Genomic DNA, 21,756 nt, shown 5'->3' with positions numbered 1-21,756 from the left:
GGAGGGGGCAGTGAGTGCAGGTGGGTCTGGAGTGGGCAGTGAGTGGAGGTGAGTCTGGAGTGGGCAGTGAGTGCAGGTGGGTCTGGAGTGGGCAGTAAGTACAGGTGGGGCAGTGAGTGCCAGGGTCTGGAGTGCGCAGTGAGTGCCAGTGGATCTGGAGTGGGCAGTGAGTGCAGGTGGGTCTGGAGTGGGCAGTGAGTGCCGGTGGGTCTGCAGTGGGCAGTGAGTGCAGGTGGGTCTGGAGTGGGCAGTAAGTCTGGAGTGGGCAGTGAGTGCCGGTGGGTCTGCAGTGGGCAGTGAGTGCAGGTGGGTCTGGAGTGGGCAGTGAGTCTGGAGTGGGCAGTGAGTGCAGGTGGGTCTGGAGTGGGCAGTGAGGGCAGGTGGGGCAGTGAGTGCAGGTGGGTCTGGAGTGGGCAGTGAGTACCCGTGGGTATGGAGTGGACAGTGGGCCTGGAGTGGGCAGTGAGTCTGTAGCGGGCAGTGAGTGGAGGTGGGTCTGGAGTGGGCAGTGAGTGCAAGTGGGACAGTGAGTGCCGGTGGGTCTGGAGTGGGCAGTGAGTGCAGGAGGTACAGTGAGTGCAGGTGGGGCAGTGAGTGCAGGTGGGTCTGGAGTGGGCAGTGAGTGCCGGTGGGTCTGCAGTGGGCAGTGAGTGCCAGTGGGTCTGGAGTGGGCATTGAGTGCAGGTGGGTCTGTAGGGAGCAGTGAGTCTGGAATGGGCAGTGAGTGCAGGTGTTGCAGTGAGTGGAGGTGGGTCTGGAGTGGGCAGTGAGTGCAGGTGGGTCTGGAGTGGGCAGTGAGTCTACAGCGGGCAGTGAGTTCAAGTGGGTCTGGAGTGGGCAGTGAATGCAGGTGTCTGGAGTGGGCAGTGAGTGCAGGTGAGTCTGCAGTGAGTGCAGGTGCGTCTGGAGTGGGCAGTGGGTGCAGGTGAGTCTGGAGTGGGCAGTGAGTCTGGAGTGGGCATTGAGTGCCAGTGGGTCTGGAGTGGGCAGTGAGTGCAGGCGGGGCAGTGAGTGCAGGTGGGTCTGGAGTGGGCAGTGAGTGCCGGTGGGTCTCGAGTGGGCAGTGAGTGCAGGTGGGGCAGTGAGTGCAGGTGAGTCTGGAGTGGGCAGTGAATCTGGAGTGGCCAGTGAGTGCAGTTGGGTCTGGAGTGCGCAGGGAGTGCTGGTGGGTGTGGAGTGGGCAGTGAGTGCCGGTGGGTCTGGAGTGGGCAGTGAGTGCAGGTTGTGCAGTGAGTGCCGGTGGGTCTGGAGTGGGCTGTGAGTGCTGGTGGGTCTGGAGTGGGCAGTGGGTGCAGGTGGGTATGGAGTGGGCCGTGAGTTCAGGTGGGTCTGGAGTGGGCAGTGAGTGCAGGTGGGACTGGAGTGGGCAGTAAGTGGAGGTGGGTCTGGAGTGGGCAGTGAATGCCGGTGGGTCTGGAGTGGGCAGAGGGTCTGGAGTGGGCAGTGAGTGCAGGTGGGGCAGTGAGTGCAGGTGGGTCTGGAGTGGGCAGTGAGTGCAGGTGGGACTGCAGTGGGCAGTGAGTGCAGGTGGGTCTAGAGTGGGCAGTGAGTGCAGGTGGGTCTGGAGTGGGCAGTGAGTGCAGGCGGGGCAGTGAGCTCAGGTGGGTCTGGAGTGTGCAGTGAATGCTGGTGGTTCTGGAGTGGGCAGTGAGTGCAGGTGGGTCTGGAGTGGGCAGTGAGTCTGGAGTGGGCAGTGAGTGCAGGTGGGTCTGGAGTGGGCAGTGAGGGCAGGTGGGGCAGTGAGTGCAGGTGGGTCTGGAGTGGGCAGTGGGCCTGGAGTGGGCAGTGAGTCTGGAGTGGGCAGTGAGTGGAGGTGGGTCTGGAGTGGGCAGTGAGTGCAGGTAAGTCTGAAGTGGGCAGTGAGTGCAGGTGGGTGCAGGTGGGTCTGGAGTGGGCAGTGAGTCTGGAGTGGGCAGTGAGTCTGGAGCGGGCAGTGAGTTCAGGTGGGTCTGGACTGGTCAGTGAGTGCACGTGGGTCTGGAGTGGGCAGTGAGTGCAGGTGGGGCAGTGAGTGCAGGTGGGCCTGGAGTGGGCAGTGAGTGCAGGTGGGGCAGTGAGTGCCAGTGGGTCTGGAGTGGGGCAGTGAGTGCAGGTAGGGCAGGGAGTGCAGGTGAGTCTGGTGTGGGCAGTGAGTGCCGGTGGGGCAGTGAGTGCAGGTGGCTCTGGAGTGGGCAGTGAGTGCAGGTGGGTCTGGAGTGGGCAGTGAGTGCAGGTGGGTCTGCAATGGGCAGTGAGTGCAGGTGGGTCTGGAGTGGGCAGGGAGTGCAGGTGGGGCAGTGAGTGAAGGGGGCAGTGAGTGCAGGTGGGTCTGGAGTGGGCAGTGAGTGGAGGTGAGTCTGGAGTGGGCCGTGAGTGCAGGTGGGTCTGGAGTGGGCAGTGAGTACAGGTGGGGCAGTGAGTGCCAGGGTCTGGAGTGTGCAGTGAGTGCCAGTGGATCTGGAGTGGGCAGTGAGTGCAGGTGGGTCTGGAGTGGGCAGTGAGTGCCGGTGGGTCTGCAGTGGGCAGTGAGTGCAGGTGGGTCTGGAGTGGGCAGTAAGTCTGGAGTGGGCAGTGAGTGCCGGTGGGTCTGCAGTGGGCAGTGAGTGCTGGTGGGTCTGGAGTGGGCAGTGAGTCTGGAGTGGGCAGTGAGTGCAGGTGGGTCTGGAGTGGGCAGTGAGGGCAGGTGGGGCAGTGAGTGCAGGTGGGTCTGGAGTGGGCAGTGAGTACCCGTGGGTCTGGAGTGGACAGTGGGCCTGGAGTGGGCAGTGAGTCTGGAGCAGGCAGTGAGTGGAGGTGGGTCTGGAGTGGGCAGTGAGTGCAAGTGGGACAGTGAGTGCCGGTGGGTCTGGAGTGGGCAGTGAGTGCAGGAGGTACAGTGAGTGCAGGTGGGGCAGTGAGTGCAAGTGGGTCTGGAGTGGGCAGTGAGTGCCGGTGGGTCTGCAGTGGGCAGTGAGTGCCGGTGGGTCTGGAGTGGGCAGTGAGTGCAGGTGGGTCTGTAGGGAGCAGTGAGTCTGGAATGGGCAGTGAGTGCAGGTGTTGCAGTGAGTGGAGGTGGGTCTGGAGTGGGCAGTGAGTGCAGGTGGGTCTGGAGTGGGCAGTGAGTCTAGAGCGGGCAGTGAGTTCAAGTGGGTCTGGAGTGGGCAGTGAATGCAGGTGTCTGGAGTGGGCAGTGAGTGCAGGTGAGTCTGCAGTGGGCAGTGAGTGCAGGTGCGTCTGGAGTGGGCAGTGGGTGCAGGTGAGTCTGGAGTGGGCAGTGAGTCTGGAGTGGGCAGTGAGTGCCGGTGGGTCTGGAGTGGGCAGTGAGTGCTGGCGGGGCAGTGAGTGCAGGTGGGTCTGGAGTGGGCAGTGAGTGCCGGTGGGTCTCGAGTGGGCAGTGAGTGCAGGTGGGGCAGTGAGTGCAGGTGAGTCTGGAGTGGGCAGTGAATCTGGAGTGGCCAGTGAGTGCAGTTGGGTCTGGAGTGCGCAGGGAGTGCTGGTGGGAGTGGAGTGGGCAGTGAGTGCCGGTGGGTCTGGAGTGGGCAGTGAGTGCAGGTTGTGCAGTGAGTGCCGGTGGGTCTGGAGTGGGCAGTGAGTGCAGGTGGGTCTGGAGTGGGCAGTGAGTGCAGGTGGGGCAGTGAGCTCAGGTGGGTCTGGAGTGTGCAGTGAATGCTGGTGGGTCTGGAGTGGGCAGTGAGTGCAGGTGGGTCTGGAGTGGGCAGTGAGTGCAGGTGGGTCTGGAGTGGGCAGTGAGGGCAGGTGGGGCAGTGAGTGCAGGTGGGTCTGGAGTGGGCAGTGAGTACCCGTGGGTCTGGAGTGGACAGTGGGCCTGGAGTGGGCAGTGAGTCTGGAGTGGGGAGTGAGTGGAGGTGGGTCTGGAGTGGGCAGTGAGTGCAGGTGTGTCTGGAGTGGGCAGTGAGTGCCGGTGGGACTGGAGTGGGCAGTGAGTCTGGAGTGGGCAGTGACTCTAGAGTGGGCAGTGAGTGCCGGTGAGTCTGGAGTGGGCAGTGAGTGTAGGTGGGTCTGGAGTGGGCAGTGTGTGCAGGTGAGTCTGGAGTGGGCAGTGAGTGCAGGTGGGTCTGGAGTGGGCAGTGAGTGCCGGTGGGTCTGGAGTGGGCAGTTAGTGCAGGTTGGTCTGGAGTGGGCAGTGAGTGCAGGTGGGTCTGGAGTGGGCAGTGAGTACAGGTGGGGCAGTGAGTGCAGGTGGGTCTGGAGTGGGCAGTGAGTGCAGGTGTGTCTGGACTGGACAGTGAGTGCAGGTGGGGCAGTGAGTGCTGGTGGGTCTGGAGTGGGCAGTGAGTGCAGGTGGGGCAGTGAGTGCCGGTGGGTATGGAGTGGGTAGTGAGTGCAGGTGGGTCTGGGGTGGGTGAGTTCAGGTGGGTCTGGAGTGGGCAGTGAGTCTGGAGTGGGCAGTGAGTGCAGGTGGGTCTGGAGTGGACAGTGGGTCTGCAGTGGGCAGTGAGTGTAGATGAGTCTGGAGTGGGCAGTGAGTGCAGGTGGGTCTGCAGTGGGCAGTGAGTGCCGGTGGGGCAGTGAGTGCCGGTGGGTCTGGAGTGGGCAGTGAGTGCAGGTGTGTCTGGAGTGGGCAGTGAGTGCCGGTGGGTCTGGAGTGGGCAGTGAGTGCCGGTGGGGCAGTGAGTGCAGGTGGGTCTGGAGTGGGCAGTGAATCTGGAGTGGGCAGTGAGTGCAGGTGGGTCTGGAGTGGGCAGTGAGTGCCGGTGGGTCAGGAGTGGGCAGTGAGTCTGGAGTGGGCAGTGAGTGCAGGTGGGTCTGGAGTGGGCAGTGAGTGCCGGTGGGGCAGTGAGTGCAGGTGGCTCTGGAGTGGGCAGTGAGTGCAGGTGGGTCTGGAGTGGGCAGTGAGTGCAGGTGGGTCTGCAATGGGCAGTGAGTGCAGGTGGGTCTGGAGTGGGCAGGGAGTGCAGGTGGGGCAGTGAGTGGTGGGGGCAGTGAGTGCAGGTGGGTCTGGAGTGGGCAGTGAGTGGAGGTGAGTCTGGAGTGGGCAGTGAATGCAGGTGGGTCTGGAGTGGGCAGTGAGTACAGGTGGGGCAGTGAGTGCCAGGGTCAGGAGTGTGCAGTGAGTGCCAGTGGATCTGGAGTGGTCAGTGAGTGCAGGTGGGTCTGGAGTGGGCAGTGAGTGCCGGTGGGTCTGCAGTGGGCAGTGAGTGCAGGTGGGTCTGGAGTGGGCAGTAAGTCTGGAGTGGGCAGTGAGTGCCGGTGGGTTTGCAGTGGGCAGTGAGTGCAGGTGGGTCTGGAGAGTGCAGGTGGCTCTGGAGTGGGCAGTGAGTGCAGGTGGGTCTGGAGTGGGCAGTGAGTGCAGGTGGGTCTGCAATGGGCAGTGAGTGCAGGTGGGTCTGGAGTGGGCAGGGAGTGCAGGTGGGGCAGTGAGTGAAGGGGGCAGTGAGTGCAGGTGGGTCTGGAGTGGGCAGTGAGTGGAGGTGAGTCTGGAGTGGGCAGTGAGTGCAGGTGGGTCTGGAGTGGGCAGTGAGTACAGGTGGGGCAGTGAGTGCCAGGGTCTGGAGTGTGCAGTGAGTGCCAGTGGATCTGGAGTGGGCAGTGAGTGCAGGTGGGTCTGGAGTGGGCAGTGAGTGCCGGTGGGTCTGCAGTGGGCAGTGAGTGCAGGTGGGTCTGGAGTGGGCAGTAAGTGTGGAGTGGGCAGTGAGTGCCGGTGGGTCTGCAGTGGGCAGTGAGTGCTGGTGGGTCTGGAGTGGGCAGTGAGTCTGGAGTGGGCAGTGAGTGCAGGTGGGTCTGGAGTGGGCAGTGAGGGCAGGTGGGGCAGTGAGTGCAGGTGGGTCTGGAGTGGGCAGTGAGTACCCGTGGGTCTGGAGTGGACAGTGGGCCTGGAGTGGGCAGTGAGTCTGGAGCGGGCAGTGAGTGGAGGTGGGTCTGGAGTGGGCAGTGAGTGCAAGTGGGACAGTGAGTGCCGGTGGGTCTGGAGTGGGCAGTGAGTGCAGGAGGTACAGTGAGTGCAGGTGGGGCAGTGAGTGCAAGTGGGTCTGGAGTGGGCAGTGAGTGCCGGTGGGTCTGCAGTGGGCAGTGAGTGCCGGTGGGTCTGGAGTGGGCAGTGAGTGCAGGTGGGTCTGTAGGGAGCAGTGAGTCTGGAATGGGCAGTGAGTGCAGGTGTTGCAGTGAGTGGAGGTGGGTCTGGAGTGGGCAGTGAGTGCAGGTGGGTCTGGAGTGGGCAGTGAGTCTAGAGCGGGCAGTGAGTTCAAGTGGGTCTGGAGTGGGCAGTGAATGCAGGTGTCTGGAGTGGGCAGTGAGTGCAGGTGAGTCTGCAGTGGGCAGTGAGTGCAGGTGCGTCTGGAGTGGGCAGTGGGTGCAGGTGAGTCTGGAGTGGGCAGTGAGTCTGGAGTGGGCAGTGAGTGCCGGTGGGTCTGGAGTGGGAAGTGAGTGCTGGCGGGGCAGTGAGTGCAGGTGGGTCTGGAGTGGGCAGTGAGTGCCGGTGGGTCTCGAGTGGGCAGTGACTGCAGGTGGGGCAGTGAGTGCAGGTGAGTCTGGAGTGGGCAGTGAATCTGGAGTGGCCAGTGAGTGCAGTTGGGTCTGGAGTGCGCAGGGAGTGCTGGTGGGAGTGGAGTGGGCAGTGAGTGCCGGTGGGTCTGGAGTGGGCAGTGAGTGCAGGTTGTGCAGTGAGTGCCGGTGGGTCTGGAGTGGGCAGTGAGTGCAGGTGGGTCTGGAGTGGGCAGTGAGTGCAGGTGGGGCAGTGAGCTCAGGTGGGTCTGGAGTGTGCAGTGAATGCTGGTGGGTCTGGAGTGGGCAGTGAGTGCAGGTGGGTCTGGAGTGGGCAGTGAGTGCAGGTGGGTCTGGAGTGGGCAGTGAGGGCCGGTGGGGCAGTGAGTGCAGGTGGGTCTGGAGTGGGCAGTGAGTACCCGTGGGTCTGGAGTGGACAGTGGGCCTGGAGTGGGCAGTGAGTCTGGAGTGGGGAGTGAGTGGAGGTGGGTCTGGAGTGGGCAGTGAGTGCAGGTGTGTCTGGAGTGGGCAGTGAGTGCCGGTGGGACTGGAGTGGGCAGTGAGTCTGGAGTGGGCAGTGACTCTAGAGTGGGCAGTGAGTGCCGGTGAGTCTGGAGTGGGCAGTGAGTGTAGGTGGGTCTGGAGTGGGCAGTGTGTGCAGGTGAGTCTGGAGTGGGCAGTGAGTGCAGGTGGGTCTGGAGTGGGCAGTGAGTGCCGGTGGGTCTGGAGTGGGCAGTTAGTGCAGGTTGGTCTGGAGTGGGCAGTGAGTGCAGGTGGGTCTGGAGTGGGCAGTGAGTACAGGTGGGGCAGTGAGTGCAGGTGGGTCTGGAGTGGTCAGTGAGTGCAGGTGTGTCTGGACTGGACAGTGAGTGCAGGTGGGGCAGTGAGTGCTGGTGGGTCTGGAGTGGGCAGTGAGTGCAGGTGGGGCAGTGAGTGCCGGTGGGTATGGAGTGGGTAGTGAGTGCAGGTGGGTCTGGGGTGGGTGAGTTCAGGTGGGTCTGGAGTGGGCAGTGAGTCTGGAGTGGGCAGTGAGTGCAGGTGGGTCTGGAGTGGACAGTGGGTCTGCAGTGGGCAGTGAGTGTAGATGAGTCTGGAGTGGGCAGTGAGTGCAGGTGGGTCTGCAGTGGGCAGTGAGTGCCGGTGGGGCAGTGAGTGCCGGTGGGTCTGGAGTGGGCAGTGAGTGCAGGTGTGTCTGGAGTGGGCAGTGAGTGCCGGTGGGTCTGGAGTGGGCAGTGAGTGCCGGTGGGGCAGTGAGTGCAGGTGGGTCTGGAGTGGGCAGTGAATCTGGAGTGGGCAGTGAGTGCAGGTGGGTCTGGAGTGGGCAGTGAGTGCCGGTGGGTCAGGAGTGGGCAGTGAGTCTGGAGTGGGCAGTGAGTGCAGGTGGGTCTGGAGTGGGCAGTGAGTGCCGGTGGGGCAGTGAGTGCAGGTGGCTCTGGAGTGGGCAGTGAGTGCAGGTGGGTCTGGAGTGGGCAGTGAGTGCAGGTGGGTCTGCAATGGGCAGTGAGTGCAGGTGGGTCTGGAGTGGGCAGGGAGTGCAGGTGGGGCAGTGAGTGGTGGGGGCAGTGAGTGCAGGTGGGTCTGGAGTGGGCAGTGAGTGGAGGTGAGTCTGGAGTGGGCAGTGAATGCAGGTGGGTCTGGAGTGGGCAGTGAGTACAGGTGGGGCAGTGAGTGCCAGGGTCAGGAGTGTGCAGTGAGTGCCAGTGGATCTGGAGTGGGCAGTGAGTGCAGGTGGGTCTGGAGTGGGCAGTGAGTGCCGGTGGGTCTGCAGTGGGCAGTGAGTGCAGGTGGGTCTGGAGTGGGCAGTAAGTCTGGAGTGGGCAGTGAGTGCCAGTGGGTTTGCAGTGGGCAGTGAGTGCAGGTGGGTCTGGAGTGGGCAGTGAGTCTGGAGTGGGCAGTGAGTGCAGGTGGGTCTGGAGTGGGCAGTGAGGGCAGGTGGGGAAGTGAGTGCAGGTGGGTCTGGAGTGGGCAGTGAGTACCCGTGGGTCTGGAGTGGACAGTGGGCCTGGAGTGGGCAGTGAGTCTGGAGCGGGCAGTGAGTGGAGGTGGGTCTGGAGTGGGCAGTGAGTGCAAGTGGGACAGTGAGTGCCGGTGGGTCTGCAGTGGGCAGTGAGTGCAGGTGGGTCTGGAGTGGGCAGTGAGTCTGGAGTGGGCAGTGAGTGCAGGTGGGTCTGGAGTGGGCAGTGAGGGCAGGTGGGGCAGTGAGTGCAGGTGGGTCTGGAGTGGGCAGTGAGTACCCGTGGGTCTGGAGTGGACAGTGGGCCTGGAGTGGGCAGTGAGTCTGGAGCGGGCAGTGAGTGGAGGTGGGTCTGGAGTGGGCAGTGAGTGCAAGTGGGACAGTGAGTGCCGGTGGGTCTGGAGTGGGCAGTGAGTGCAGGAGGTACAGTGAGTGCAGGTGTGGCAGTGAGTGCAGGTGGGTCTGGAGTGGGCAGTGAGTGCCGGTGGGTCTGCAGTGGGCAGTGAGTGCCGGTGGGTCTGGAGTGGGCAGTGAGTGCAGGTGGGTCTGTAGGGAGCAGTGAGTCTGGAATGGGCAGTGAGTGCAGGTGTTGCAGTGAGTGGAGGTGGGTCTGGAGTGGGCAGTGAGTGCAGGTGGGTCTGGAGTGGGCAGTGAGTCTAGAGCGGGCAGTGAGTTCAAGTGGGTCTGGAGTGGGCAGTGAATGCAGGTGTCTGGAGTGGGCAGTGAGTGCAGGTGAGTCTGCAGTGGGCAGTGAGTGCAGGTGCGTCTGGAGTGGGCAGTGGGTGGAGGTGAGTCTGGAATGGGCAGTGAGTCTGGAGTGGGCAGTGAGTGCCGGTGGGTCTGGAGTGGGCAGTGAGTGCAGGCGGGGCAGTGAGTGCAGGTGGGTCTGGAGTGGGCAGTGAGTGCCGGTGGGTCTCGAGTGGGCAGTGAGTGCAGGTGGGGCAGTGAGTGCAGGTGAGTCTGGAGTGGGCAGTGAATCTGGAGTGGCCAGTGAGTGCAGTTGGGTCTGGAGTGCGCAGGGAGTGCTGGTGGGTGTGGAGTGGGCAGTGAGTGCCGGTGGGTCTGGAGTGGGCAGTGAGTGCAGGTTGTGCAGTGAGTGCCGGTGGGTCTGGAGTGGGCTGTGAGTGCAGGTGGGTCTGGAGTGGGCAGTGGGTGCAGGTGGGTATGGAGTGGGCCGTGAGTTCAGGTGGGTCTGGAGTGGGCAGTGAGTGCAGGTGGGACTGGAGTGGGCAGTAAGTGGAGGTGGGTCTGGAGTGGGCAGTGAATGCCGGTGGGTCTGGAGTGGGCAGAGGGTCTGGAGTGGGGAGTGAGTGCAGGTGGGGCAGTGAGTGCAGGTGGGTCTGGAGTGGGCAGTGAGTGCAGGTGGGACTGCAGTGGGCAGTGAGTGCAGGTGGGTCTAGAGTGGGCAGTGAGTGCAGGTGGGTCTGGAGTGGGCAGTGAGTGCAGGTGGGGCAGTGAGCTCAGGTGGGTCTGGAGTGGGCAGTGAATGCTGGTGGGTCTGGAGTGGGCAGTGAGTGCAGGTGGGTCTGGAGTGGGCAGTGAGTCTGGAGTGGGCAGTGAGTGCAGGTGGGTCTGGAGTGGGCAGTGAGGGCAGGTGGGGCAGTGAGTGCAGGTGGGTCTGGAGTGGGCAGTGAGTACCCGTGGGTCTGGAGTGGACAGTGGGCCTGGAGTGCGCAGTGAGTCTGGAGTGGGCAGTGAGTGGAGGTGGGTCTGGAGTGGGCAGTGAGTGCAAGTGGGACAGTGAGTGCCGGTGGGTCTGGAGTGGGCAGTGAGTGCAGGAGGTACAGTGAGTGCAGGTGGGGCAGTGAGTGCAGGTGGGTCTGGAGTGGGCAGTGAGTGCCGGTGGGTCTGCAGTGGGCAGTGAGTGCCGGTGGGTCTGGAGTGGGCAGTGAGTGCAGGTGGGTCTGTAGGGAGCAGTGAGTCTGGAATGGGCAGTGAGTGCAGGTGTTGCAGTGAGTGGAGGTGGGTCTGGAGTGGGCAGTGAGTGCAGGTGGGTCTGGAGTGGGCAGTGAATCTAGAGCGGGCAGTGAGTTCAAGTGGGTCTGGAGTGGGCAGTGAATGCAGGTGTCTGGAGTGGGCAGTGAGTGCAGGTGAGTCTGCAGTGGGCAGTGAGTGCAGGTGCGTCTGGAGTGGGCAGTGGGTGCAGGTGAGTCTGGAGTGGGCAGTGAGTCTGGAGTGGGCAGTGAGTGCAGGCGGGGCAGTGAGTACAGGTGGGTCTGGAGTGGGCAGTGAGTGCCGGTGGGTCTCGAGTGGGCAGTGAGTGCAGGTGGGGCAGTGAGTGCAGGTGAGTCTGGAGTGGGCAGTGAATCTGGAGTGGCCAGTGAGTGCAGTTGGGTCTGGAGTGCGCAGGGAGTGCTGGTGGGTGTGGAGTGGGCAGTGAGTGCCGGTGGGTCTGGAGTGGGCAGTGAGTGCAGGTTGTGCAGTGAGTGCCGGTGGGTCTGGAGTGGGCTGTGAGTGCAGGTGGGTCTGGAGTGGGCAGTGGGTGCAGGTGGGTATGGAGTGGGCCGTGAGTTCAGGTGGGTCTGGAGTGGGCAGTGAGTGCAGGTGGGACTGGAGTGGGCAGTAAGTGGAGGTGGGTCTGGAGTGGGCAGTGAATGCCGGTGGGTCTGGAGTGGGCAGAGGGTCTGGAGTGGGCAGTGAGTGCAGGCGGGGCAGTGAGTGCAGGTGGGTCTGGAGTGGGCAGTGAGTGCAGGTGGGACTGCAGTGGGCAGTGAGTGCAGGTGGGTCTGGAGTGGGCAGTGAGTGCAGGTGGGGCAGTGAGCTCAGGTGGGTCTGGAGTGTGCAGTGAATGCTGGTGGGTCTGGAGTGGGCAGTGAGTGCCAGTGGGTCTGAAGTGGGCAGTGGGTCTGGAGTGGGCATTGAGTGCAGGTGGGTCTGGAGTGGGCAGTAAGTGCAGGTGGGTCTGGGGTGGGCAGTGAGTGCAGGTGGGGCAGTGAGTGCAGGTGGTTCTGGAGTGGGCAGTGAGTGCCGGTGGGTCTGGAGTTGGCATTGAGTGCCGGTGGGTCTGGAGTGGGCAGTGAGTGGAGGTGAGTCCGGAATGGGCAGTGAGTGCCGGTGAGTCTGGAGTGGGCAGTGAGTGCAGGAGGGTCTGGAGGGGGCAGTGAGTCTGGAGTGGGCAGTGAATGCAGGTGGGGCAGTGAGTGCTGGTGGGTCTGGAGTGGGCAGTGAGTGCAGGTGGGTCTGGAGTGGGCAGTAAGTGCAGGTGGGGAAGTGAGTGCAGGTGAGTCTGGAGTGGGCAGTGAGTGCAGGTGGGTTTGCAGTGGGCAGTGAGGTCAGATGGGTCTGGAGTGGGCAGTGAGTTCAGGTGGGACTGGAGTGGGCAGTGAGTTCAGGTGAGTCTGGAGTAGGCAGTGAGTGCAAGTGGGACAGTGAGTGCAGGTGGGTCTGGAGTGGGCAGTGGGTCTGGGGTGTGCAGTGGGTCTGGGGTGGGCAGTGAGTGCAGGTGGGTCTGGAGTGGGCAGTGAGTGCTGGTGGGTCTGGAGTGGGCAGTGAGTGCAGGTGGGTCTGGAGTGGGTAGTGAGTCTGGAGTGGGCAGTGAGTGCAGGTGGGGCAGTGAGTGGAGGTGGGTCTGGAGTGGGCAATGACTGCAGGTGGTTCTGGAGTGGGCAGTGAGTCTGGAGCGGGCAGTGAGTTCAGGTGGGTCTGGAGTTCGCAGTGAGTGCAGGTGTTTGGAGTGGGCAGTGAGTGTAGGTAAGTCTGGAGTGGGCAGTGAGTGCCGGTGGGTCTGGAGTGGGCAGTGAGTATGGAGTGGGCAGTGAGTTCAGGTGGGTCTGGAGTGGACAGTGAGTGCAGGTGTCTGGAGTGGGCAGTGAGTGCAGCTGAGTCTGCAGTGGGCAGTGAATGCAGGTGAGTCTGGAGTGGGCAGTGGGTGCAGGTGGGGCAGTGAGTGCCGGTGGGACTGGAGTAGGTAGTGAGTGCGGGTGGGTCTGGAGTGGGCCGTGAGGTCAGGTGGGTCTGGAGTGGGCAGTGAGTGCAGGTGGGACTTGAGTGGGCAGTAAGTGGAGGTGGGTCTGGAGTCTGCAGTGAGTGCCGGTGGGTCTGGAGTGGGCAGTGGGTCTGGAGCGGGCAGTGAGTGCAGGTGAGGCAGGGAGTGCAGGTGGGTCTGGAGTGGGCAGTGAGTGCAGGTGGGTCTGGAGTGGGCAGTGAGTGCAGGTGGGTCTGGAGTGGGCAGTGAGTGCAAGTGGGGCAGTGAGTGCAGGTGGGTCTGGAGTGGGCAGTGGGTCTGGAGTGGGCAGTGGGTCTGGGGTGGGCAGTGAGTGCATGTGGGTCTGGAGTGGGCAGTGAGTGCTGGTGGGTCTGGAGTGGGCAGTGAGTGCAGGTGGGTCTGAAGTGGGTAGTGAGTCTGGAGTGGGCAGTGAGTGCAGGTGGGGCAGTGAGTGGAGGTGGGTCTGGAGTGGGCAGTGACCGCAGGTGGGTCTGGAGTGGGCAGTGACTCTGGAGCGGGCAGTGAGTTCAGGTGGGTCTGGAGTGGGCAGTGAGTGCAGGTGTTTGGAGTGGGCAGTGAGTGTAGGTAAGTCTGGAGTGGGCAGTGAGTGCCGGTGGGTGCAGGTGGGTCTGCAGTGGGCAGTGATTCTGGAGTGGGCAGTGAGTGCCGGTGAGTCTGGAGTGGGCAGTGAGTGCAGGTGGGTCTGAAGTGGGCAGTGTGTGCAGGTGGGGCAGTGAGTGCTGGTGCGTCTGGAGTGGGCAGTGAGTGCCGGTGGGTCTGGAGTGGGGCAGTGAGTGCAGGTGGGCAGTGAGTGCAGGTGAGTCTGGTGTGTGCAGTGTGTGCCGGTGGGGCAGTGAGTGCAGGTGGGGCAGTGAGTGCCAGTGGGTCTGGAGTGGGCAGTGAGTGCCAGTGGGTCTGGAGTGGGCAGTGAGTGCCAGTGGGTCTGGGTCAGTGAGTGCCAGTGGGTCTGGATTGGGCAGTGAGTGCAGTTGGGGCACTGAGTGCCGGTGGGTCTGGAGTGGGCAGTGAGTGCAGGTGGGGCAGTGAGTGCAGGTGGGTCTAGAGTGGGCAGTGAGTGCCGGTGGGTCTGGAGTGGGTAGTGAGTGCAGGTGGGGCAGTGAGTGGAGGTGGGTCTGGAGTGGGCAGTGAGTGCAGGTGGGTCTGGAGTGGGCAGTGAGTATGGAGCGGGCAGTGAGTGCAGTTGGGTCTGGAGTAGGCAGTGAGTGCCGGTGGGTCTGCATTGGGCAGTGAGTGCAGGTGGGTCTCGAGTGGGCAGTTAGTGCAGGTGGGCAGTGAGTGCAGGTGGGTCTGGAGTGGGCAGTGAGTGCCGGTGGGTCTGGAGTGGGCAGTGGTTCTGGAGTGGGCAGTGAGTCTGGAGCGGGCAGTGAGTGGAGGTGGGTCTGGAGTGGGCAGTGAGTGCAGGTCGGGCAGTGAGTGCCGGTGGGTCTGGAGTGGGCAGTGAGTGCAGGAGGGGCAGTGAGTGCAGGTGGGGCAGTGAGTGCAGGTGGGTCTGGAGTGGGCAGTGATTGCCGGTGGGTCTGGAGTGGGTAGTGAGTGCAGGTGGGGCGGTGAGTGGAGGTGGGTCTGGAGTGGGCAGTGAGTGCAGGTGGGTCTGGAGTGGGCAGTGAGTATGGAGCGGGCAGTGAGTTCAGGTGGGTCTGGAGTGGTCAGTGAGTGCAGTTGTCTGGAGTGGGCAGTGAGTGCAGGTGAGTCTGGAGTGGGCAGTGGGTGCAGGTGGGTCTGGAGTGGGCAGTGAGTCTGGAGTGGGCAATGAGTGCAGGTGGGTCTGGAGTGGGCAGTGAGTGCCGGTGGGTCTGGAGTGGGAAGTGAGTGCAGGTGGGGCAGTTAGTGCAGGTGTGTTTGGAGTGGGCAGTGAGTGCTGGTGGGTCTGGAGTGGGCAATGAGTGCAGGTGGGGCAGTGAGTGCCGGTGGGTCTGGAGTGGGCAGTGAGTGCCGGAAGGTCCTTGAGTGGGCAGTGAGTGCAGGTGGGGCAGTGAGTGCAGGTGGGTCTGGAGTGGGCAGTGAGTGCCGGTGGGTCTGGAGTGGGCAGTGAGTGCAGGTGGGTCAGTGAGTGGAGATGGGTCTGGAGTGGGCAGTGAGTTCAGGTGGGTCTGGAGTAGGCAGTGAATGATGGTGGGTCTGGAGTGGGCAGTGAGTGCAGGTGGGTCTGGAGTGGGCAGTAACTGCAGGTGGGACAGTGAGTTCAGGTGCGTCTGGAGTGGGCAGTGAGTGCAGGTGGGTTTGCAGTGGGCAGTGAGGTCAGATGGTTCTGGAGAGGGCAGTGAGTTCCGGTAGGACTGGAGGGGGCAGTGAGGGAAGGTGGGTCTGGAGTGGGCAGTAAGTGCAGGTGGGGCAGTGAGTGCAGGTGGGTCTGGAGTTGGCAGTGAGTGCAGGTGGGGCAGTGAATGCAGGTGGGGCAGTGAGTGCAGGTGGGGCAGTGAGCTCAGATGGGTCTGGAGTGCGCAGTGAGTGCAGGTGGGTCTGGAGTGCGCAGTGAGTGCAGGTGGGTCTGGAGTGGGCAGTGAGTACAGGTGGGTGTGGAGTGGGCAGTGAGTCTGGAGTGGGCAGTGAGTGCAGGTGGGGAAGTGAGTGCCGGTGGGTCTGGAGTGGGCAGTGAGTGCAGGTGGGGCAGTAAGTGCAGGTGAGTCTGGAGTGGGCAGTGAGTCTGGAGTGAGCAGTGAGTGCTGGGGGGGCAGTGAGTGGAGGTGGGCCTGGAGTGGGCATGAGTGCCGGAGGTCTGGAGTGGGCAGTGAGTGCAGGTGGGGCAGTGAGTGCCGGTGGGTCTGGAGTAGGTAGTGAGTGCGGGTGGGTCTGGAGTGGGCCGTGAGGTCAGGTAATTCTGGAGTGGGCAGTGAGTGCAGGTGGGACTGGAGTGGGCAGTAAGTGGAGGTGGGTCTGGAGTGTGCAGTGAGTGCCGGTGGGTCTGGAGTGGGCAGTGGGTCTGGAGCGGGCATTGAGTGCAGGTGAGGCAGGGAGTGCAGGTGGGTCTGGAGTGGGCAGTGAGTGCAGGTGGGTCTGGAGTGGACAGTGAGTGCAGGTGGGTATGGAGTGGGCAGTGAGTGCAAGTGTGGCAGTGAGTGCAGGTGGGTCTGGAGTGGGCAGTGGGTCTGGGGTGGGCAGTGGGTCTGGGGTGGGCAGTGAGTGCAGGTGGGTCTGGAGTGGGCAGTGAGTGCTGGTGGGTCTGGAGTGGGCAGTGAGTGCAGGTGGGTCTGGAGTGGGTAGTGAGTCTGGAGAGGGCAGTGAGTGCAGGTGGGGCAGTGAGTGGAGGTGGGTCTGGAGTGGGCAGTGACTGCAGGTGGGTCTGGAGTGGGCAGTGAGTCTGGAGCGGGCAGTGAGTTTAGGTGGGTCTGGAGTGGGCAGTGAGTGCAGGTGTTTGGAGTGGGCAGTGAGTGTAGGTAAGTCTGGAGTGGGCAGTGAGTGCCGTTGGGTGCAGGTGGGTCTGCAGTGGGCAGTGAGTCTGGAGTGGGCAGTGAGTGTAGATGAGTCTGGAGTGGGCAGTGAGTGCAGGTGGGTCTGCAGTGGGCAGTGAGTGCCGGTGGGGCAGTGAGTGCCGGTGGGTCTGAAGTGGGCAGTGAGTGCAGGTGTGTCTGGAGTGGGCAGTGAGTGCCGGTGGGTCTGGAGTGGGCAGTGAGTGCCGGTGGGGAAGTGAGTGCAGGTGGGTCTGGAGTGGGCAGTGAATCTGGAGTGGGCAGTGAGTGCAGGTGGGTCTGGAGTGGGCAGTGAGTGCCGGTGGGTCAGGAGTGGGCAGTGAGTCTGGAGTGGGCAGTGAGTGCAGGTGGGTCTGGAGTGGGCAGTGAGTGCAGGTGTGTCTGGAGTGGGCAGTGAGTGCCGGTGGGGCAGTGAGTGCAGGTGGCTCTGGAGTGGGCAGTGAGTGCAGGTGGGTCTGGAGTGGGCAGTGAGTGCAGGGGGGTCTGCAATGGGCAGTGAGTGCAGGTGGGTCTGGAGTGGGCAGTGAGTGCAGGTGGGGCAGTGAGTGGAGGGGGCAGTGAGTGCAGGTGGGTCTGGAGTGGGCAGTGAGTGGAGGTGAGTCTGGAGTGGGCAGTGAGTGCAGGTGGGTCTGGAGTGGGCAGTGAGTGCAGGTGGGGCAGTGAGTGCAGGTAGGTCTGGAGTAGGCAGTGAGTGCAGTTGGGTCTGGAGTCGGCAGTGAGTGCAGGTGGGGCAGTGAGTGCCAGTGGGTCTGGAGTGGGCAGTGAGTGCCGGTGGGTCTGGAGTGGGTAGTGAGTGCAGGTGGGTCTGGAGTGGGCAGTGAGTGCCGGTGGGTCTGCAGTGGGCAGTGAGTGCAGGTGGGTCTGGAGTGGGCAGTGAGTTTGGAGTGGGCAGTGGGTGCAGGTGGGTCTGGAGTGGGCAGTGAGGGCAGGTGGGGCAGTGAGTGCAGGTGGGTCTGGAGTCGGCAGTGAGTGCCCGTGGGTCTGGAGTGGGCAGTGGGTCTGGAGTGGGCAGTGAGTCTGGAGTGGGCAGTGAGTGGAGGTGGGTCTGGAGTGGGCAGTGAGTGCAAGTGGGACAGTGAGTGCCGGTGGGTCTGGAGTGGGCAGTGAGTGCAGGAGGTACAGTGAGTTCAGGTGGGGCAGTGAGTGCAGGTGGGTCTGGAGTGGGCAGTGAGTGCCGGTGGGTCTGCAGTGGGCAGTGAGTGCCCGTGGGTCTGGAGTGGGTCTGTAGGGGGCAGTGAGTCTGGAATGGGCAGTGAGTGCAGGTGTTGCAGTGAGTGGAGGTGGGTCTAGAGTGGGCAGTGAGTGCAGGTGGGTATGGAGTGGGCAGTGAGTCTAGAGTGGGCAGTGAGTTCAAGTGGGTCTGGAGTGGGCAGTGAATGCAGGTGTCTGGAGTGGGCAGTGAGTGCAGGTGAGTCTGCAGTGGGCAGTGAGTGCAGGTGCGTCTGGAGTGGGCAGTGGGTGCAGGTGAGTCTGGAGTGGGCAGTGAGTCTGGAGTGGGCAGTGAGTGCCGGTGCGTCTGGAGTGGGCAGTGAGTGCAGGCGGGGCAGTGAGTGCAGGTGGGTCTGGAGTGGGCAGTGAGTGCCGGTGGGTCTCGAGTGGGCAGTGAGTGCAGGTGGGGCAGTGAGTGCAGGTGAGTCTGGAGTGGGCAGTGAATCTGGAGTGGGCAGTGAGTGCAGGTGGGTCTGGAGTGCGCAGGGAGTGCTGGTGGGTCTGGAGTGGGCAGTGAGTGCCGGTGGGTCTGGAGTGGGCAGTGAGTGCAGGTTGTGCAGTGAGTGCTGGTGGGTCTGGAGTGGGCTGTGAGTGCAGGTGGGTCTGGAGTGGGCAGTGGGTGCAGGTGGGTATGGAGTGGGCCGTGAGTTCAGGTGGGTCTGGAGTGGGCAGTGAGTGCAGGTGGGACTGGAGTGGGCAGTAAGTGGAGGTGGGTCTGGAGTGGGCAGTGAATGCCGGTGGGTCTGGAGTGGGCAGTGGGTCTGGAGTGGGCAGTGAGTGCAGGTGGGGCAGTGAGTGCAGGTGGGTCTGGAGTGGGCAGTGAGTGCAGGTGGGACTGCAGTGGGCAGTGAGTGCAGGTGGGTCTGGAGTGGGCAGTGAGTGCAGGTGGGTCTGGAGTGGGCAGTGAGTGCAGGTGGGGCAGTGAGCTCAGGTGGGTCTGGAGTGTGCAGTGAATGCTGGTGGGTCTGGAGTGGGCAGTGAGTGCCAGTGGGTCTGAAGTGGGCAGTGGGTCTGGAGTGGGCATTGAGTGCAGGTGGGTCTGGAGTGGGCAGTAAGTGCAGGTGGGTCTGGGGTGGGCAGTAAGTGCAGGTGGGGCAGTGAGTGCAGGTGGTTCTGGAGTGGGCAGTGATTGCCGGTGGGTCTGGAGTTGCCATTGAGTGCCGGTGGGTCTGGAGTGGGCAGTGAGTGGAGGTGAGTCTGGAGTGGGCAGTGAGTGCCGGTGGGTCTGGAGTGGGCAGTGAGTGCAGGAGGGTCTGGAGGGGGCAGTGAGTCTGGAGTGGGCAGTGAGTGCAGGTGGGGCAGTGAGTGCTGGTGGGTCTGGAGTGGGCAGTGAGTGCAGGTGGGTCTGGAGTGGGCAGTAAGTGCAGGTGGGGAAGTGAGTGCAGGTGAGTCTGGAGTGGGCAGTGAGTGCAGGTGGGTTTGCAGTGGGCAGTGAGGTCAGATGGGTCTGGAGTGGGCAGTGAGTTCAGGTGGGACTGGAGTGGGCAGTGAGTGCAGGTGGGTATGGTGTGGGCAGTGAATGCTGGTGGGTCTGGAGTGGGCAGTGAGTGCAGGTGGGTCTGGAGTGGGCAGTAAGTGCAGGTGGGGAAGTGAGTGCAGGTGAGTCTGGAGTGGGCAGTGAGTGCAGGTGGGTTTGCAATGGGCAGTGAGGTCAGATGGGTCTGGAGTGGGCAGTGAGTTCAGGTGGGACTGGAGTGGGCAGTGAGTGCAGGTGGGTCTGGAGGGGGCAGTGAGTGCAGGTGGGTCTGGAGTGGGCAGTGAGAGCAGGTGGGGCAGTGAATGCAGGTGGGGCAGTGAGCTCAGATTGGTGTGGAGTGGGCAGTAAGTGACGGTGGGGCAGTAAGTGCAGGTGGGTCTGGAGTGGGCAGTGAGTGCAGGTGGGTGTGGAGTGGGCATTGAGTCTGGAGTGGGCAGTGAGTGCAGGTGGGGCAGTAAGTGCCGGTGGGTCTGGAGTTGGAAGTGAGTGCCTTTGGGTCTGGAGTGGGCAGTGAGTGCAGATGGGGCAGTGAGTGCAGGTGAGTCTGGAGTGGGCAGTGAGTCTGGAGTGGGCAGTGAGTGCAGGAGGGGCAGTGAGTGCAGGTGGGCCTGGAGTGGGCAGTGAGTGCCGGTGGGTCTGGATTAGGCAGTGAGTGCAGGTGGGGCAGTGAGTGCCAGTGGGTCTGGAGTAGGTAGTGAGTGCAGGTGGGTCTGGAGTGGGCCGTGAGGTCAGGTGGGTCTGGAGTGGGCAGTGAGTGCAGGTGGGACTGGAGTGGGTAGTGAGTGCAGGTGGGTCTGGAGTGGGCAGTGAGTGCAGGTGGGTCTGGAGTGGGCAGTGAGTGCAGGTGGGGCAGTGAGATCAGGTGGGTCTGGAGTGGGCAGTGAGTGCTGGTGGGTCTGGAGTGGGCAGTAAGTGCCGGTGGGTCTGGAGTGGGCAGTGGGTCTGGGGTGGGCAGTGAGTGCAGGTGGGTCTGGAGTGGGCAGTGAGTGCAGGTGGGTCTGGGGTGGGTAGTGAGTGCCGGTGGGTCTGGAGTGGGCAGTGAGTGCAGGTGGGTCTGGAGTGGGCAGTGAGTCTGGAGTGGGCAGTGAGTGCAGGTGGGTCTGCAATGGGCAGTGAGTGCAGGTGGGTCTGGAGTGGGCAGGGAGTGCAGGTGGGGCAGTGAGTGAAGGGGGCAGTGAGTGCAGGTGGGTCTGGAGTGGGCAGTGAGTGGAGGTGAGTCTGGAGTGGGCAGTGAGTGCAGGTGGGTCTGGAGTGGGCAGTGAGTACAGGTGGGGCAGTGAGTGCCAGGGTCTGGAGTGTGCAGTGAGTGCCAGTGGATCTGGAGTGGGCAGTGAGTGCAGGTGGGTCTGGAGTGGGCAGTGAGTGCCGGTGGGTCTGCAGTGGGCAGTGAGTGCAGGTGGGTCTGGAGTGGGCAGTAAGTCTGGAGTGGGCAGTGAGTGCCGGTGGGTCTGCAGTGGGCAGTGAGTGCTGGTGGGTCTGGAGTGGGCAGTGAGTCTGGAGTGGGCAGTGAGTGCAGGTGGGTCTGGAGTGGGCAGTGAGGGCAGGTGGGGCAGTGAGTGCAGGTGGGTCTGGAGTGGGCAGTGAGTACCCGTGGGTCTGGAGTGGACAGTGGGCCTGGAGTGGGCAGTGAGTCTGGAGCAGGCAGTGAGTGGAGGTGGGTCTGGAGTGGGCAGTGAGTGCAAGTGGGACAGTGAGTGCCGGTGGGTCTGGAGTGGGCAGTGAGTGCAGGAGGTACAGTGAGTGCAGGTGGGGCAGTGAGTGCAAGTGGGTCTGGAGTGGGCAGTGAGTGCCGGTGGGTCTGCAGTGGGCAGTGAGTGCCGGTGGGTCTGGAGTGGGCAGTGAGTGCAGGTGGGTCTGTAGGGAGCAGTGAGTCTGGAATGGGCAGTGAGTGCAGGTGTTGCAGTGAGTGGAGGTGGGTCTGGAGTGGGCAGTGAGTGCAGGTGGGTCTGGAGTGGGCAGTGAGTCTAGAGCGGGCAGTGAGTTCAAGTGGGTCTGGAGTGGGCAGTGAATGCAGGTGTCTGGAGTGGGCAGTGAGTGCAGGTGAGTCTGCAGTGGGCAGTGAGTGCAGGTGCGTCTGGAGTGGGCAGTGGGTGCAGGTGAGTCTGGAGTGGGCAGTGAGTCTGGAGTGGGCAGTGAGTGCCGGTGGGTCTGGAGTGGGCAGTGAGTGCTGGCGGGGCAGTGAGTGCAGGTGGGTCTGGAGTGGGCAGTGAGTGCCGGTGGGTCTCGAGTGGGCAGTGAGTGCAGGTGGGGCAGTGAGTGCAGGTGAGTCTGGAGTGGGCAGTGAATCTGGAGTGGCCAGTGAGTGCAGTTGGGTCTGGAGTGCGCAGGGAGTGCTGGTGGGAGTGGAGTGGGCAGTGAGTGCCGGTGGGTCTGGAGTGGGCAGTGAGTGCAGGTTGTGCAGTGAGTGCCGGTGGGTCTGGAGTGGGCAGTGAGTGCAGGTGGGTCTGGAGTGGGCAGTGAGTGCAGGTGGGGCAGTGAGCTCAGGTGGGTCTGGAGTGTGCAGTGAATGCTGGTGGGTCTGGAGTGGGCAGTGAGTGCAGGTGGGTCTGGAGTGGGCAGTGAGTGCAGGTGGGTCTGGAGTGGGCAGTGAGGGCAGGTGGGGCAGTGAGTGCAGGTGGGTCTGGAGTGGGCAGTGAGTACCCGTGGGTCTGGAGTGGACAGTGGGCCTGGAGTGGGCAGTGAGTCTGGAGTGGGGAGTGAGTGGAGGTGGGTCTGGAGTGGGCAGTGAGTGCAGGTGTGTCTGGAGTGGGCAGTGAGTGCCGGTGGGACTGGAGTGGGCAGTGAGTCTGGAGTGGGCAGTGACTCTAGAGTGGGCAGTGAGTGCCGGTGAGTCTGGAGTGGGCAGTGAGTGTAGGTGGGTCTGGAGTGGGCAGTGTGTGCAGGTGAGTCTGGAGTGGGCAGTGAGTGCAGGTGGGTCTGGAGTGGGCAGTGAGTGCCGGTGGGTCTGGAGTGGGCAGTTAGTGCAGGTTGGTCTGGAGTGGGCAGTGAGTGCAGGTGGGTCTGGAGTGGGCAGTGAGTACAGGTGGGGCAGTGAGTGCAGGTGGGTCTGGAGTGGGCAGTGAGTGCAGGTGTGTCTGGACTGGACAGTGAGTGCAGGTGGGGCAGTGAGTGCTGGTGGGTCTGGAGTGGGCAGTGAGTGCAGGTGGGGCAGTGAGTGCCGGTGGGTATGGAGTGGGTAGTGAGTGCAGGTGGGTCTGGGGTGGGTGAGTTCAGGTGGGTCTGGAGTGGGCAGTGAGTCTGGAGTGGGCAGTGAGTGCAGGTGGGTCTGGAGTGGACAGTGGGTCTGCAGTGGGCAGTGAGTGTAGATGAGTCTGGAGTGGGCAGTGAGTGCAGGTGGGTCTGCAGTGGGCAGTGAGTGCCGGTG

This window comes from Pleurodeles waltl, unplaced genomic scaffold (genome assembly GCF_031143425.1).
Source record: "Pleurodeles waltl isolate 20211129_DDA unplaced genomic scaffold, aPleWal1.hap1.20221129 scaffold_37, whole genome shotgun sequence".
NCBI lineage: Eukaryota > Metazoa > Chordata > Amphibia > Caudata > Salamandridae > Pleurodeles > Pleurodeles waltl.
This window is presented reverse-complemented; position numbering follows the sequence as displayed.